The sequence below is a fragment of the Salmo salar genome, chromosome 03 (genome assembly GCF_965601325.2).
Source record: "Salmo salar chromosome 03, fSalSal1, whole genome shotgun sequence".
NCBI classification, from domain to species: domain Eukaryota; kingdom Metazoa; phylum Chordata; class Actinopteri; order Salmoniformes; family Salmonidae; genus Salmo; species Salmo salar.
The window spans coordinates 52,408,800-52,419,772 of NC_138293.1; the positions used below are offsets into that span (position 1 = coordinate 52,408,800).

A 10,973-nucleotide genomic window follows, 5' to 3' on the forward strand; every position below is an offset into this window, starting at 1 on the left:
CACACCCTTTAATTTGTCCATTTTCATCTCACAAGATTTTACATGAATTTTTCAAAATGTAAAGTTTCAATAGCTCCTTGGTCGTGTGACCTAGTGACTTCAAACAAGGTTCAGAATGTCCACTTAGTGGGCCTACATATTGCACACCCTTCAGTTTGTCCATTTTCGTCTCACGTTTTTACATGAATTTTTCAAAATGTAGAATTTCAATAGCTCCTTGATCATGTGACCTAATGACTTCAAACAAAGTTCAGTATGTCCACTGACAACCCTTCTATATTGCACACCCTTTAGTTTGTCCATTCAGTGGGCCTACACATTGCACACCCTTTAGATGTCCATTTTCATCTCACATGGTTTTACATTAATTTTTCAAAATGTATAATTTCAATAGCTTCTTGGTCATGTGACCTGGTGACTTCAAACAAGGTTCAGAATGTCCATTCAGTGGCCCTACACATTGCACACCCTTTAGTGTGTCCATTTTGATCTCACATGGTTTTAAAATGAATTTTTCTAAATGTAGAATTTCAATAGCTCCTTGGTCAGGTGACCTAGTGACTTCAAACAAGGTTCAGAATGTCCACTGAGTGGGCCTACACATTGCACGCCCTTTAGTTTGTCCATTTTTATCTCACATGGTTTTACATGATTTTTTCAAAATGTAGAATTTCAATAGCTCCTTGGTCATGTGACCTACTGACCTCAAACAAGGTTCAGAATGTCCACTGACTATGTTCCATCCTCGCCAAAACTATCTTTCACATGGACACTGAAAAGATCCGCAAATGGCTGTATGTGGTATGGATCAAGGACAGGAGAGGTGTTCAAACAGAGGTGCTTAAAGGAAGGCGCACAGGTAGGCCTCATGAAAAACAATGTTTCATATGCTCTTTTTAATCACAGTAATAGGCAGTGATTTGTCAGTCACAGTGAGCTTGATAAAGTGAAATAATCCTTTTCATAGCATCACTTTCATATACTGTACATTTAGACAAATCCTTCTACGTTGCGTATTAGAACGCAGTTAACATAACCTGATAATGACTTGATATTTGAGTGCATTCACAACAAGCCACCTGCAGACAACTTACACAATGCAATATTGCATTTAAGTGTTCGTTTTTCTGATGAAAATAGTTATTTGATGCATGGCCTACTATTTCTAACTGGGAAAATAAATTCCTACGTCTTTTGTGAGTAAAATCATATCACAAAGATCACAGATGACAGATGACAGTGCCCACCAAATCTATGACAAAAGAGAATGAATTGTAAGCACCAAAGTGTGTTTGTCAAAATAATATCTGAAAATGTCAGTTGTTGAACATAATACATCTATTTGCAGTAGTAATTAATGATATATGCAGTTGAGGAATATTCCATGTACCAACACTACATGTAGGACGGACATAAGACATTCCCACATACAGTATATTTAAAACATTTTATTTCACCTTTATTCAACCAGGTAAGCCAGTTTGTGGTGCAACGTGGCGTTGGTGGATGGAGCGAGACATGATGTCCCAGATGGGCTCAATTGGATTCAGGTCTGGGGAACGGGCGGGCCAGTCCATAGCATCAATGCCTTCCTCTTGCAGGAACTGCTGACACACTCCAGCCACATGAGGTCTAGCATTGTCTTGCATTAGGAGGAACCCAGGGCCAACCGCACCAGCATATGGTCTCACAAGGGGTCTGAGGATCTCATCTCGGTACCTAATGGCAGTCAGGCTACCTCTAGCGAGCACATGGAGGGCTGTGCGGCCCCCCAAAGAAATGCCACCCCACACCATGACTGACCCACCGCCAAACCGGTCATGCTGGAGGATGTTGCAGGCAGCAGAACGTTCTCCACGGCGTCTCCAGACTCTGTCACGTCTGTCACATGTGCTCAGTGTGAACCTGCTTTCATCTGTGAAGAGCACAGGGCGCCAGTGGCGAATTTGCCAATCTTGGTGTTCTCTTGCAAATGCCAAACGTCCTACACGGTGTTGGGCTGTAAGCACAACCCCCACCTGTGGACGTCGGGCCCTCATGGAGTCTGTTTCTGACCGTTTGAGCAGACACATGCACATTTGTGGCCTGCTGGAGGTCATTTTGCAGGGGTCTGGCAGTGCTCCTCCTGCTTCTCCTTGCACAAAGGCGGAGGTAGCGGTCCTGCTGCTGGGTTGTTGCCCTCCTACGGCCTCCTCCAAGTCTCCTGATGTACTGGCCTGTCTCCTGGTAGCGCCTCTATGCTCTGGACACTACGCTGACAGACACAGCAAACCTTCTTGCCACAGCTCGCATTGATGTGCCATCCTGGATGAGCTGCACTACCTGAGCCACTTGTGTGGGTTGTAGACTCCGTCTCATGCTACCACTAGAGTGAAAGCACCGCCAGCATTCAAAAGTGACCAAAACATCAGCCAGGAAGCATAGGAACTGAGAAGTGGTCTGTGGTCACCACCTGCAGAACCACTCCTTTATTGGGGGTGTCTTGCTAATTGCCTATAATTTCCACCTGCTGTCTATTCCATTTGCACAACAGCATGTGAAATTTATTGTCAATCAGTGTTGCTTCCTAAGTGGACAGTTTGATTTCACAGAAGTGTGATTGTCTTGGAGTTACATTGTGTTCTTTAAGTGTTCCCTTTATTTTTTTGAGCAGTGTACTAGCACACAGCACGGACACACATGCATACTCCACAAGACATGCCACCAGAGGTCTCTTCACAATCCCCAAGTCAAGAACAGACTATGGGAGACGCACAGTACAATGTAGAGCCATGGTTACATAGAACTCTATTCCACATCAGGTAACTGATGCAAGTAGTAGAATCAGATAGAAAAACGGATAAAAATACAATTTATGGAACAGCGAGGACTGTGAAGAGACACACACACATACCCATGATAAGACACGCACTCTACACACACATTAATTTTGTATTGTGGATATGTGGTAGTAGAGTAGTGGCCTGAGGGAACACACTTAATGTGTTATGAAGTGTTATGAATTGTAATTTCATGTAATATTTTAAATTGTATATAACTGCCTTAATGTTGCTGGACCCCAGGAAGAGTAGCTTCTGACTTTTCAGCAACTGTTTAGCAAACATGTGCAACATCAGCAACTGTAAATAATTTTAGTAGCCAGCTATGGAACATAATTGACGAGGGTTGACATTGGTTGTGATTAGGACCGTGGATGTACTTCAATCTCACAACATTATAGGCATGACGCAAGATAGGATTTCAAACAGATGCAGATAACAATTATTGGTTATCCAGCTAGCTAGCTAAGTTTACTAGCAGTGACAAGAAACAATAATACAATTTGCTAAATCTCAAACTTATACCCTGGTTATACTATAAAAAATATTTACCTAAGCATGCCTGACAGAGATGGCTGTAGCTAGATACTGTCTGCCTATCTACCTAGGTAAATTTGTACAAATGTACCAAATTCTCCATTTTATACACCTGTCAGCAAATGGTATGGCTGAAATAGCCGAATCCACTAAATTGAAGGGTATCCACATACTTTTGTATATATAGTCCAGTGTAATAAAAGCAAATTACCTTGTGCCAAAGACATAACATAAGAAGTTATAACATATTTACAATGCATTCATTAGAAAATTACGAATTCAAACTGCAATAACATTTTGTTGGTTATAAACTGAAACCATAGCGCTGATACCGAAGCCAAAATGTTTTACTAAACCATGATGAATTAATAAACAATATACATGTGATGCAAATATTTCTGAATTTCATAAATTGGTGGATCAAATCCAGTTTTCCTGCATATATTAATAGAATAGACAATCACTGAAGAAAATAAAGATCTTTTAAAACAAAATGATTTCATGAGACAATTATTTCAGATTATCGACCCAACCACTTAAGGGTTCTAGCGACATAAATGATGATGAATGCTTTTTGCAGGTGATCAGATAGTTAGGTAGGGCCTGGTGACCATTGAAAATGACAAAGGTGGCTAGACCTTCTTCAATGCTGTCATACAGGGTGAGAGGGTCTCTGCCAAAGGGAGGTGGCACAATAAGATCTGGAGAGCCAGCTGTTGAATTCCCAGTCAGCACCTTTGCCTCAACGAAGTACAGGTACTCTTCATCAGGGAAGCTCGTCAGCCACAGCTTCTCTGCTCCAGACACACTGCTACTGAAGTAGATCCCCTTTCCAAGCTTTTGTTCTATAGATGAAAGTAACACTTTATTACAACATGTAAGAGAAAATGGACTTCATTACAATACAAAACCATTTTGTAACGGTTGTGCTATGTATCTTTTACACATCAGGGATAGGTATGTGCTTTGACTCAAAAGGCCAAGTTGAAAGTTTAAAACCTGCATATTATGATTTCTGAAGTAATTATTACTTGACAACTATCTTGGAGCTATTCTTTAGTGTCTACAGAGTGGTGAATAAATATAATTAATTCCAATTCATAGAATGAATGTCATTAGAACTAATAGAATGTTATTCAATGTATTTTTCTGGCTTCTGCCTTACCGTCAGGTGGTGCGAACTCCTTCTGGAAACCCACTCTGCTGAGCAGGTCACAGAATTGCGCTGGCAGGCAATGGTACATCCGGTGAGGAGAGGTAGACACCTGCAACTTCTTAAGGTCAAAGAGCTGCCTCAGAGTATGATTCTCCACCTTCTCAACCTGTGTTACAGCCATAACCATACTTAAATCAGTTATCAAAGATTATATATTTTTATGTTAAATCTGTTGTTTCTTGTGTTGACACTCACCCTGACAATTAGAAACCCAGAAAAATGGCGTTGTATTTCTCTATGTTCCAAGCTGTTATCGTCTACAGGCTTCCTTGGGGAACTGGTGGGAGATTTCAGGCCCATCAAATTCTCCAGTTCTTTTGTAAAATCCTCTTGGACTTTGCAGCACATGGCTTCCACCTCTAACACAGCAGCCCTGACACCTCTAGAAGCCCCCTGGATGGTGATGCTGGCACAGCCATCTTTTAAGTTCTCCTCGATGGAAACCTTCCACTTGGTCTGAAAGGACAGCAACTCATCAAACTCTGTCTGGCCAAAGCACTGGATGAAATTGTTGTGAATGGTGAAGCTATCAGAGGACATTATAAAAGTGAGCCAAAATGTGGCCTCCCTCAACGTGTCACTGTGGGCACTGCTGAGCTCGATATGTGGTGTTGCGCCTCCCCTTGGAGACTCATACTGATCAGTTGCATGGCCAAATCCTTGCAGACGAGACATGAAAGCATAAGTCTGTTCAAAATCGAAAATGCTGCATGAGCTGGTTTAGTAACTGTAGATAAAAAATATACTGTATGTTGTATCAATATAATGTTGTATCACATGATAGAACATTGTACCATACTGTATAATGTGTTGTATCAACCACTTAGCCTACTTCTTTTGACTGGGGGCTCACCATGAGAGGAGGCACTGTTGGAGGAGTGTAACGGGGTGAGTGACTGGTTGCCGGGAAGTCAGGCGCAGGAGAGCAGAGATGGGTGATAACAGGAGAACTTTAATATACACCCTGGCCCAAAGGCACAGGCGAGGCAGCACAAAGCACAACCACAGTAACATGAACCGGACTAAACAAAATAAACAAACCTAGGTTTGAAACAAACCTAGCGCAAGCCAGCCTGTAGCGTAACACCCCACACAAAGAACAATTCCACACACAGACATGGGGAAACAGAGGGTAATATACATTTAGTCCAATGAGGGAATGTGAACCAGGTGTGTGGGAAAACAAGACAAAACAAATGGAAAATGAAAGGTGGAGTGGCGATGGCTAGAAGACCGGTGACGTCGACCACCAAATGCCGCCCGAACAAGGAGAGGGACCGACTTCGGGAGAAGTCGTGACAAGGAGCTAGGATATTTCATTGCGTCTTGGTGAGATTTTAGTTGATCTTTAAAAGCCTGTGGAAAAGAGCAGAATCATGAATTGTAGCATAATGTTAGTGATTGCAAAGAGCAGAACTTTTGTAGTTTGTTACTGTTACATCACCTGAAATGTGTCCTTGTCAGATGGATAAACGACAACATAGATATCCATCCTCATCTCTTGGAGGTTCTGGGCAGCCGCCACCACAGCACCGGTCATGATCTTGGCAACCTCCTGTTTATGGAATCCTAGCTGCCCTGTACCAATAGCAGGGAAAGAGATTGACCTTCATCCACTTGTCGCTGCCATTCTTAAACATCCTAACACCAAATTGTAGAGGATCTGGAAAACACAAAATGGGAGAGAGCAGTTCAGTAGTTATCCGACTCTTGTAGATGTCTCTCAGCAACAAAAAAAAAGAAATATGCCTTCATAAACTTTATCGTACCTTATCAGCTGAATATTCATTTCTTTGTGCACACACAGTGTGGTACACAGAGGAGCAGTTTAGTTTACATCCTTTGGTTTCAATAATATCTCCATTTAAAACATGTGAATAATGTGCTTTTACTATTTCCTTTTGCATTTCGCTGCCTGCCTTCTGTGATATAGCTTTTGAGATTTCCCCGATGGCTAACTTGAGATCTTGTTGTGTTGTATTCACAATGACGTCGACCTGTATAGTGAAATAATGAGTAAATTAGTAATAGCGCCCTCTCTTCACAGCAGCTGACACATTTAATAATTTTATGAATAAACATTACTGTATAGAATTCTTAGAAGTTAAACATTTTGTGTCGTCATACATTTATTTCAGGAGAGGACATCATTTTGAATGTCTTACCTTCTCTTCTTCAATGTGCCCCTTTTTAATGGTCAGAATGACATTCCCAAGCTGAACCGTGGGTGTTAAGGGTTTGGTGGAGCCTTTCCCGTAGTTTGTAACATCTTGTCTGTATGGTGCCTGTCTCTGAGCCACTGCTGCTTGACTGTGTGAACAAGGAGAACCCCAGAATCTGACTGCATGCTCTCTCCATCTCCCTGACTGTTAGTTCATCGTGATTGACCAGGCGAACCTCTAAAGGAGCTCCGGAGTAATATTGATCATGGTACATTTTCAGGGTTTGAACAATGACTTCTGCACAGATAGGCAAGGGAAAGTTGAACAGGCCAGAAATTATGGCCGGAATGGCGACAGACTGCAGCTTCTCTTGCTCTACCATCTTTAGAATGCTTTTAACAGTCTTTGAGAGTTCTGGCATGGCATCAGCAACTTGATATTGCATTGGTTTGTATGGAAGGCATGGACCCAAAGCATGAATGATCTTCTTGCATGGTAAGCGTCCAGGTTTGGCAACAATGGCATTTCCCGGTAACAACTTTCCGTAAAGCTTTCTGTACTCCCCCATGACTGAGGTTCACATTGGCTGCGTTGACCACAGCATCTACTTTATGAGTGGTGAGGTCATATTTTCATACCGATACTTTGAGGCCCTTGGACAGCTGGGTAGAAAACCTTTCCTCACCTGGCTTCTTGAATTTCCCTGCACCGATACCCACACCATGGAGCACGGCAGTGCATCCAAACTTGCTATGTAGAACATTAGTCAGAGCTGGTCCACATTGGCCCAGGATGCTCACCAACTCCTCCTCCAGAAGGATCTTCTCTATCTTGGCCATGACTCACACAGCACAGGGAATCCAATGTTGATCTGAGGAATGAGGAGAACGTTTGAGTGTAAGATAATGTTACATGACGTAACAATTAGGTATACATTACAGTACAGTACATCAGTGCAATGAGCAGTGGTGTAAAATCCTTAAGTAGAAATACTTTTAAGTACTATTTATGTAGGTTTGGTTGGTATCTGTATGTTACTTTACTATTTTCAAAATATTTTACTTCAGTACATTCCTAAAGAAAATTATGCGAAAACCAACATTTTCCCTGACACCCAAAAGTACTTGTTACATTTGGAATGCTTAGCGGGACAGGAACATGGTCAAATTCACACACTTATCAAGAGAACATCTCTTGCTTCGTTCGTAAATTATGACTGAGCGTTGAGCTGTGTTTGAATACTCATACTAACCATACTATTTGTGACCTGAATTGAGTATATAGTATGCTTATTGGTCATAGTATGGATATAGTTAGTATGCCAAAAGTTCCCGGATGACGTACTAAATTCGCCAAAATAGGAAGTATACATGCAGTGAACAATGCTTTACTGGCCCATAATGCAATTATTCTGGAAATGGGCATGGCTTCATAACTTTTCAGATTTGAGGAAAATGGTGGAAAATATGCAGAAAGTCTGACGAGAGCAGATACAAATTCATTGCTTTAATTATGACAAATGTTAAGAAAATGTTGAGCAATGTAATAAAGTAATGACTTATAAAATAAGTTACGTTACACGTTGTGTTGGCTGACTATTTGTTAACTATGCTATCCTTACTAACATACAACTAAGTAGCATTACAGAAGTATGTACCGGTATGTTAGCTAGTTACCTAACATTAGTTGGCTACTAATGCGTCAAACTTGCCAGGCAGTATATTAACTATCCAACTTACTACCCAACGCTATTTGACTTGATTATTTACATAATTCTTAGCTAAGTGGTATAGTTGTGCGTTTCAATGGCTATCTACTCCGATTTCAGAGTACTCTCGAGCAGAATAACTGATGAATTTAAGAATGTTCAACACCTGTTGAATATGGCCAGTGTCAGTAAACGTCGGGAAAAAACTATTAAATTGTTGCCAGCAGCACAGTTACAGTCACCAACGCTCTGGATAACATGAAAACAGCCTAACCAGCTCTGCTAGGGCAGGTAAAATGGTCAGATTGAGGTGTTCTCTAATCTGTGTCTAGAAGTAGCTAGCCAAAGTTAGCCAGTTAGCTTGGGTGCTTGACTGCCGTTGAATGCTCGGATCATTCATACTCCTTGACTAACACTCTGAATTTGAAAGGACAATCTGACAACCCTCTAGATTTAAGACAGCCCAGAGCGCACCCTGGCACTCCAGATTGAATCTACGAACACACCTGAAATTGCAAAATGTCTAGCTAGTCATTTGTTATGCTAACAAGCTAGCAAGAGGTTGCATAGCAACAGCATCAACTTCCGGTAGACAGGTGAAGCGCTAGTACACTCAACTGAAAGATACCCTTCGTTTACAGTATACTCAAATGAACTACTAGTTTATACTCATAAAGTATGTAGCATACAATATTGTAACGACCCTGGGTTTATAAGCGCGGATATCGACTCGGCCACTTGAGCATGCTTTTGGGGCACAGTCCGATAACGCGCTGGACTTCGGGCTAGAAGGTACTTGGTTCGAGACCTGCTCCCTGCCGGTTTCACACATCCGCAGACCATGTGTAACCACGCCAGCCCAGGACCTCCACAGCCAGGCTTCTTCACCTGCGGTATTGTCTCAGACCAGCCACCTGGACAGCTGATGAAACTGTGGGTTTGCACAACTGAAGAATTTCTGCACAAACTGTCAGTAAGGGTCTCAGAGAAGCTCATCTATGTGCTCGTCATCCTCACCAGGGTCTTGACCTGACTGCAGTTCGGCGTCATAACAATCTTGAGTTTGAAATAGTTGGGTCTAGTCAACAGCCATTACTGCCAGGTTCTACATGCGAGCGCCTTGGGCTTATTAACTTCACCATCCCAGCTGATCTTAACATTATATACAAAGTCCAGGCTGGGCCCCTGAGCATGGAGACACTCCTAAGCAAGTACCATTATGTCTTCAATGCACCGGTCGAGTCAGTTCCCGGCAAAGTCCACTTTGAGTTGGACGCAGCAATCCAGCCTGTCCAGTGTGCACCCCGCAATGTACCAGTGGCCATGAAAGCAGCTATGAAGGCTCAGCTTGACAAATATGAAACAGATGGCCACATCATATCCGTCACCGAGCCTACAGACTGGATAAGTAATATGGTTATCGTCAAGAAACCAGACAAGCTACGGATATGCATTGATCCTAAACACCTCAACTGGGCTCTGCGATGTTCACATTACATTATGACCATGTTGGAGGATTTTCTTTACAAGCTCCCGAAGGCCAGAGTCTTCAGGCTCGTTGACGCCAGAGATGCCTTCCTGCAGTGCAAGCTCGACGAGCCCAGCAGCTATATGACCACCTTTTGGTGGTGTAACCAGTGCAACCATTGCAGAAATATTGCACAGAAAAAGTATTTTGTTGATACAGCTTCCAAAATGGAGTATTACGTCAAGCATTTCATTAATTGCAAAACCACTCATGTCATCTATAGATTGGAATGTCCACAGTGCAAGGTGTTCTACATTGGACGGACAAAGAGACGCCTTCAAGATCGCCTAGCGGAACACAAGTACGCCATACGGGTAGGCAATGAAGACTACCCCATGGCAAGGCATTACAAGTCCTTACACCATGGCAACCCTGCCTCCCTACAAGCTATGGGTATTGATCATATCCCGGCCTCTATTAGAAAAGGGGACCGTCTTAAACAGTTAAACCAAAGGGAAAGTTTTTGGATTTACAAACTACAGGCCACTAAATACCCGGGTTTAAATGAAGATATGGATTTCTCACCCTTCCTGTAGGGTTGTGATGGGTCCATTTGCTGTCATCTAGTGGACATTTTGCTCAATTGCCCTCAGCTATGTTTAGACTCTTGTTGTTCATGTTTTGCTGTGTTCTAGTGTACTATGGAATATATTGCTTTCTTATTCTTGACACTTCTCCCAGCCATATTTAAGGTTAGAACTACCATTCTAAGTGTTCTGATACTTCTAGCTTGGAGTTAAATTTTTATGATAACATAGCTACAGTATTTCACTTTAAAAAGTGTGTATAGTTTTGCTTACTAGGTGTGTCCAATCAATTTTAACCACTCCCTCTTCAAATTAGGGTTAATTGGAAAAGCTGTTAAAAAGAGAACATTGTATTATTTCTTTGTACTCCCTGACGAAGGCCATGCAGCCGAAACGCGTCGGATTTTTAAAAACATTGTTTCTATTGAACATGCCATACTAATAAAGGCATTTTAATCTATTATATGAAGAGTGCC

General features: G+C 42.0%; 1 non-coding gene and 1 pseudogene across 2 annotated transcripts; both read right to left on the bottom strand.

Annotated features, from left to right (window-relative positions):
• Nucleotides 1–3,046: 3,046 nt before the first annotated feature.
• Nucleotides 3,047–7,605, bottom strand: LOC145850258 (protein mono-ADP-ribosyltransferase PARP9-like; annotated as a pseudogene). Its single transcript, XR_014391801.1, has 4 exons — nucleotides 6,764–7,605; nucleotides 4,834–5,098; nucleotides 4,522–4,678; nucleotides 3,047–4,201 (listed from the first exon to the last, which is right to left on the bottom strand). The product of XR_014391801.1 is annotated as a protein mono-ADP-ribosyltransferase PARP9-like (transcript).
• Nucleotides 5,505–6,731, bottom strand: LOC106600662 (uncharacterized). Its single transcript, XR_014391919.1, has 3 exons — nucleotides 6,342–6,731; nucleotides 6,017–6,235; nucleotides 5,505–5,928 (listed from the first exon to the last, which is right to left on the bottom strand). It is a non-coding gene; the product is annotated as an uncharacterized LOC106600662 (transcript).
• Nucleotides 7,606–10,973: the final 3,368 nt, after the last annotated feature.